This window comes from Nicotiana tabacum, chromosome 19 (assembly GCF_000715075.1).
Source record: "Nicotiana tabacum cultivar K326 chromosome 19, ASM71507v2, whole genome shotgun sequence".
NCBI classification, from domain to species: Eukaryota; Viridiplantae; Streptophyta; class Magnoliopsida; order Solanales; family Solanaceae; genus Nicotiana; species Nicotiana tabacum.
In genome coordinates this window covers 7,622,661-7,629,987 of record NC_134098.1, presented here as the reverse complement: position 1 = coordinate 7,629,987, position 7,327 = coordinate 7,622,661, and the positions used below count along the sequence as shown (strand labels likewise).

The following is a 7,327-nucleotide window of genomic DNA, read 5'->3' as shown; positions in this document are numbered from 1 at the left end:
TGTAATTGTTGCCTCTTTACTGTTACATGTTATCTCCTCCGTAGTTGATTATCCTTATTTGAAGTTATTGTTACATGTTATCTCCTTCGTAGTTGATTATTATTATTTGAAGCTATTGTTACATATCATCTCTTCATTAGTTGGTTACCTTTATTGAGGTCGATGTTACATGTTATCTCTCTTATTGTTAAACTACTCTTACTCGAAGTCATTATTACTTGTTATGTATTTTATTATTGTGTTTAACCTTCCGTTTCATTGTATTGTTGTAATTCTTGTGTTGATTTACTTGTCGTACCCTCGTGTTATTGATGTTCTTGTTGTACTCTGTGTTTGTCGATTTGTGGGCTATGTGTGGTAGTGGTATTAGAATTGTTGTTATGAAAATGTTGTGGTATATGAGCACATTTGGTGCGGGTTGTTATATTGTGTTGTTATATTTTTGGCACATGTGGCATTGTTGAGAGGATTGTCAAGGTGTTCACACGTGAGTTGTCTGTGCTATTGTTACTATTAATATTTTACACATGCGGCGTGACAAGGTGGTCTATTTATGTTGATATTGCACATTTGATGAGACAAGGTGAAAAAATTATTATGCATGTGTGGCGAGATAAGCCGGGAGTTTACTTTATTATTGCGCACGCAGCGAGATAAGGGGGCTATGTCAGGGATGATTTGTGATTGCCTTAGGGCATTGTCATTGATGATATTTGTGTGGTGGTGTGCCTATCTTGTGTGAGTTATGCATATTATGGGTTTTGTTGTGTTGTTTAATGTGCCATTCATTGTCCCTGATCTTACTTGTTGACTCGAGCTGTGATAGTACACTTTCTCAAGCATACACCGTAATCCATCACTTATATTAGTCCAGAAATATGAACCTTGATGTTTGTTGATCATTTACATGTATTCTTGTATACCTGTCTTCTGTACGTGAGTTGTACTATTGGCATGTGATTTGTCCGTGCGGATATGAGATATTGATACTATTGGCATGTGAGTTATCCGTACGCATATGAGGTATTGTTACTGTTAGCACGTAAGTTGTCCGTGCAGATATGAGGTATTAATAGTACTGGCACGTGAGTCGTTCATGCAACACATGAGTTATGGGATTGTGATTCGTACTGTGGGCACAAGATGCCGAGTGATTAGTGTTCCTCATTTGGGACCCATGATTTTAAATTATGAGGTGTGGTATCACAGAAATATTCTTGTATAAACCTTGTGTGAGAGCGGTTGATTATTGAGTTGTTACTTGATTTCCTTACTTGGTTTCACTAGACTTCAACTGTTTCTGCTTCCTTTACATCATTATTTCTTGTTTTCTCCTTGTTGCTAATTGTTGCTTCAAGTTTCCATTTGCAAGTACTGTATTGTTATCCTTACCATGTTTCGCTTTATATTCATAACCGTACAGGTAATTATGTCTAGTAGGTGTCGTGACTGTTCCTCGTCACTACTCCACCTAGGTTAGTCTTGATACTTACTAGGTACCGCCGTGGTATATTCATGTTAAGCTTGCTTCACATTCTTGTGCAGATTTAGATACCTCGGAGCGTGTTGGTCATTAGATAGCTGATCGAGTATTGCTGTGGAGACTTCGTATACCTACTACTGCGTTCGCATACCTTGGAGTCACCTTTCGAAGTTTTACTTTATACTGTTTATTTCTATTCCAGAACAGTTGTACTTAGAGATTTTCTAGTAAACTCGATTGTTGGCTTTGTATAGAAATTTCTGATTCATGTTTAATAGTTGATTGTTTAAGATATGTTATTAATTCAATAAGTGTTAGCATTACCTAGTTTTAGAAACTATGTGCCATCATGATTTCTAAGAAGGGATTTTAGTTCATGACAATTTTTTATTTTAAAAAGTTTATCTTTTGATACATTCCTATTAAAGTAATTTAGCATATCAATAATTGCGTGATAACTTTTGGAATTTACTTTTGCAGTAAGGATAATATCGTCTGCGAAGAAGCTATGTGCAAAAGCAAAGCCAGTTGGAGATAATTTAATAGGAGCACATAATTGGCACTTGGTAGTTAACTACCATATAAGGATAACTACCATAAGATTGATGAGCTGCAGTGAAAATTGGAAAAACAATAATGAATGAAAGGCCATTCAAGCATGTAAAAAGAAAATTTCCATGTCTAACTTAAAAGCATGTGTGAGCTTGTTTTGCCATGCATATTCTTGAACTGTGTGAGAACATGTCAATTTAAACAATAAAATCATTATTTGATAAAAAATGAATATTTAAAGATATAAATGAATATTTTATGCTTGATAATTTTTTGAAGTATCTGAACTTCAAATTATATATCAATCAAAAAAATTATTGTAACAGAATCTAATAAAAAATTAAATTCAACATAAATTTATCTTATAATCAAGATTACCCAAACAAAACATTGAAATCAAAATTTGTTCCAATTTACATGCACTAACTATTCGTGTATTTGAACTAATTGCAAAATATCAAATTCTAGCTAAAGTACAAACATTGAAAAATTATTTCAAATAACTATATATATATATATATATATATATATATATATATATATATATATATATATATATATATATATATATATATATATATATATATATATAACTCTAGGGCATTTATCTCGCTCGCATTAGCTGAAGTGCAAGTTCCACGCGCATACTTCCATTTAGGTGTTCCTTTTTCGGAAATTTTATCACTTTGAACATTAAAATTTATAAATATGAAATAATTTTGTCCAATATCAAATATCTTGCTTTAGAACTCCATGAGCACGTTTGAATCTATTTAATTCATGCCCAAACCTATAACCATGCCTAAGGAAAGTCAAACCGAAAATTAATCGGAAATTGAATGGGAAAACCGAGGGATGAGAGGGTCACAGTTCTCCCACTTTCCCTTAGCCTAACTAAAATTTTAAGAAACATAGGGGAAAACCTGCCAAACTTTTTAATATTACAAAAAGATAGGAAGGAGAGAGAGGAGTTAGAAAATAAAGGGAAGAGAAATATTATACAAGATTTAAATTTATGATAAATTTATAATTAAAAAAGTAGTAATCAACACTTTAAATTGAGGATTGGCTTCAAATGCGATTGAATTAATGTATTATTAATTTAAATTTGTACTTACTTAAGGTAATTATAGCACATTAAAATTGAACTTTTTAGACCCAAAACAGTAAATCAACAACAAAATAAAAATAATTGTATTGTGTTATATCCACTATAATTTTGAATTTTAAAGTTATAACTTATAATTTCATTTTTTATGTTAAGCATAAAGTAAGAGTAAGTTATAACATAAAAATACAATTATATCGAATAAAGAACCAAAAGATTACAAATTACTAAAATATAATTTTAAATTTTAAGTCGATATCAAATTCTGATAAGAAATGAGCCTAAATAATGAATTTTATTTTCATAATAACATATTACATGATCAATTGAGCCAATCGAGATCGACAACCAAATTAGGCGTGGCCGAAGTTAGACTAAGCTAAGCATGACAAAACTGAGCCAGGCTCAATTGGTCGAGTCGAGTCTCGATACTCTCTTGAACGAGTCCAGCCAAGTCGCTAAAATATGAACGAGCCAAGCTGAGCTCTGAGCCGACTCACCTCTTTTCTTGTCCTTTCATCATGTATTTTTGTTAGTTTTCAAATAACAACCAACGCGTTTGAAGAACGAATTTCTTGCCAAACCAAAACCCTATAAAAGGAGCATATTCAATAACCCTTTAACAAAATAACCCTCTCTTCCATTGCAAAATGCAGTTCTTCAACTTGGTTTCCATTCTTCTTTTTGTATCTTCTCTCTTTTTATTTAAGAAATGGAAGAAATCAAATAACCAAACAAAAAGATTGCCTCCAGGTCCATGGAAAGTGCCTTTTCTTGGAAGCATGTTTCATATGCTAGGTGGACTTCCACACCATGTCCTAACAAATTTAGCCAAAAAATATGGACCCCTTATGCACGTTAAACTAGGGAAAATGTCTGTAGTTGAAGTTACTTCTCTTGAGATGGCAAAAGAAGTACTAAAAACTCATGACCTAGCTTTTGCATCTAGGCCTAAACTTGTGGCCATTGAGATTGGCTGCTATAACGGGACAGATATAGCCTCTTCTCGCTATGGCGCTTACTGGAGACAAATACGTAAAATTTGTGTCTTGGAATTGCTTAGTGCAAAAAATGTCCGATCGTTTAGTTCGATCCGACGTGATGAAGTTTGTCGTCTCATTGAATATTTTCGATCATTACCTGGTGAGCCAGTTAATGTTACAAAAAGGATATATTTATTGTCAGGCTCTATATATTGAAATCAGCATTTGGAAAAGTAATCAAGGAGCAAGACGAATGTATGCGACTAATCAAAGAAGTTTCAGGATTAGTAGGAGGATTTGATGTAGCTAACATATTCCCTTCACTGAAGTATCTTCATATGCTAAGTGGAAAGAAGGGTAGAATTATGTATCTGCACCATAAGATAGATGCTATTGTTGAGAATGTCATCAATGAGCACAAGCAAAATCTTGCAACTGGCAAGATGAATGGTGAATTAGGAGATGAAGATCTAATTGATGTATTGCTATGACTTGTGAAGGATGGAGGCCTTCAATTTCGAATCACCGCTGACAACATCAAGGCCACTATTATTGTAAGTACTATATATAATGCATAATGATATAGTCTCAAGTAGTACTTCTGATCTTGTTTTCATAATGAAATGTATGCATTAAAAAGGTTAAAATAATTATGTCAACCGCCATAACTTAGTATTTTAGGGTAATGTAATAATAGCTAAATATCATGTTTTGAAAATAATTTCGGCCTTGAAGTTATAAGAAATTTAAATGTTCCAGTAGAAGATGAAAAGATTATAAATATAAATAGCTAGCAATCACGACATATATCAAACTTGCTCATAAATGCAGGACTTGTTTGCTGGTGGAACAGAAACTTCATCATCAAATAATTACTTGGGCCATGGAAGAAATGATGAAGAATCCAAGTGTACTCATCAAAGCTCAAGCTGAGGTAAAAGATGCCTTTAAAGGTAACGAAACTTTCGATGAAAATGATGCAGAGGAGTTGAAATACCTAAAGTTAGTCTTTAAAGAAACTTCTAAACTCGATCCTCCACTTCCATTGTTGATCCCAAGAGAATGTAGGGAAGAACAAATATAAACGGCTACACTATTCCTTTGGAAACCGTAGTCATGGTTAATGCTTGGGCAATGGGAAGAGATCCAAAATATTGGGTGGATGAAGAGAGCTTTCAGCCAGAAATATTTCAACATAGCATTATGAATTTTGTTGGTAATAATTTTGATATCTTCCCTTTGGCAGTGGAAGAAGGATTTGCCCTGGGATATCATTTGGTTTGACTAATGTTTATTTGCCACTGGCTCAACTATTGTATCACTTTGATTGGAATCTTCCTACCGGAATCAATCCAAGTGACTTTGACTTAACTGAATCGGTTGGATTAGCTGTTATTAGAAAGAGTGACCTTTACTTGATTGCAACTCCTTATCCACCTTCGCCAGAGTAATTTGGTGGCATCAAACATGGTTAAAACTAATCTTTTCTTCTTGTGCACTCATAATGCATCTGTCTTAACAATAGGAAATGTATCATCACAATTTTACATAGAGAATTTCAAATAAATATTTTCTCTGTTAAATTTGGGAATGTACTGAGTGGGGGGTTGTAGTATACCTAATTTTCTTACGCCCTTTATAAGGAATATAAACTATTTTATCGTTATATTCTATTATGTTAATCGTCCCTATCCCCAGATTTTCTTGTTAAGATGTGTGAGCACCTAATTTTTGACTATATTTAAAATTTTCACCACTTTTGTTTTTTAGTATTTAAATAGTTTTAAATTTAATTTTGATATTTTAACTTTTATATTATTTTTATTAGTAGGCTTTATTAGAGAATATGTAATATTTTTAACAAAGTCTATTTCGTAGAGGGCGGAAGAATTTATTTGAATCACAGATCAAATCTAATAAAATTACTTCCTACATTCCCTACACTATATCTTTGTCCCATCACCCACCTACTATACTATTCACGTGTCACATCTCACTCCCTTTTATTATTCCCTTGTAACATCATCCACCTACTACACTATTCACGTGTCACTATTCCTTATCTCATCGTTCATTTTCAACACTCCTCCTCTATATGTACACACACAAAAAAAAAAAAAATGACCGGATGGACCTCCTTCTTCCCCAAGCGAAAAATACACGAAACCTCTAGTAATACCCACCTCTTTGACGCCAAAAAAATCAGTCAAAATTCAGCACCATTTTAGCTACAAAAATCAACTGAAACTATCCCAAAACATAGCAAAAAATAGCCACGAATTTCATCCTGAATTCCAGCAAAAGGCAGCCCGAAATTATAGCAAAAGTTGCCCAAAAATGCAGCAAAGTAGCTGCAAAACCTACCTCCATTAACGCCAATTTTCATCTTCAAAACTGCCGCAAAAACGCAGCGATTCTCCATAAAAAAAACCAGCTTGCAAATATCACAAAACCAGCAGGAAAAAGCCACTCTTGGTCGCTAAAATCTGAGTGAAAACAGTCCGGGAAAAGTCCCCGATGAGGTCTTGGTTCGAGGTTCCGGTGTACGGTCAGTTACGAGTTGACGACGAAAGTCTCATTTTTGTTTCTGGATCTCTTCACTTTGGACAAGATTATGTACGAGTCGGAGATTTTTTCTTATCAATATATTTGAAAATCGTTGCATATTCAAGGTGTTTTTTCATGCTCTTATCAGTATTTCCATCAAAGTTTCATGTTTTGAATTATCGGTGTGATTATGTGGTGTGTTTAACTGTTGAATCAATGTGAAAGTTTGAGTGATTTATTGCTCTTTATTTCATCAACGACAAATGCTACTGTGTTTTGAATCAATCTTTTACTAAGTACAGATCTTGTTTAATAGTTATTCTTGTCAAGTGGGGTTGTTATGGCTTTATGTTGGGTGTGAGTATTAATCATGAATTGGAAAAGTCAAATGAACTACTGTTTGATTTGGTAGAAATCACGTTGGAGTTTAGCATTAGCTTTCATTTTATTCCATTAATTTTCTTCATCAAGAAATAAGTATAGATACAATAGAATGAATAAGTAGGATTTATTAACTTGTCGCATTATCTCACTATACCCGGCATCATTGATACCTCTAGTAATCTTTAATAATCAATCTTATATTTTTCGTAATTCTATCTCGTAACCTTTGAGCCTCACAATAATCCCAAACTTAGCAAATAATTAAACAAC

The 7,327-nt window shown here is 33.3% G+C and overlaps 1 pseudogene; it reads left to right on the top strand.

Annotated features, from left to right (window-relative positions):
• The first annotated feature begins 3,400 nt into the window (after window positions 1-3,400).
• LOC107794560 (premnaspirodiene oxygenase-like) lies at window positions 3,401-6,852 on the top strand (annotated as a pseudogene).
• Window positions 6,853-7,327: the final 475 nt, after the last annotated feature.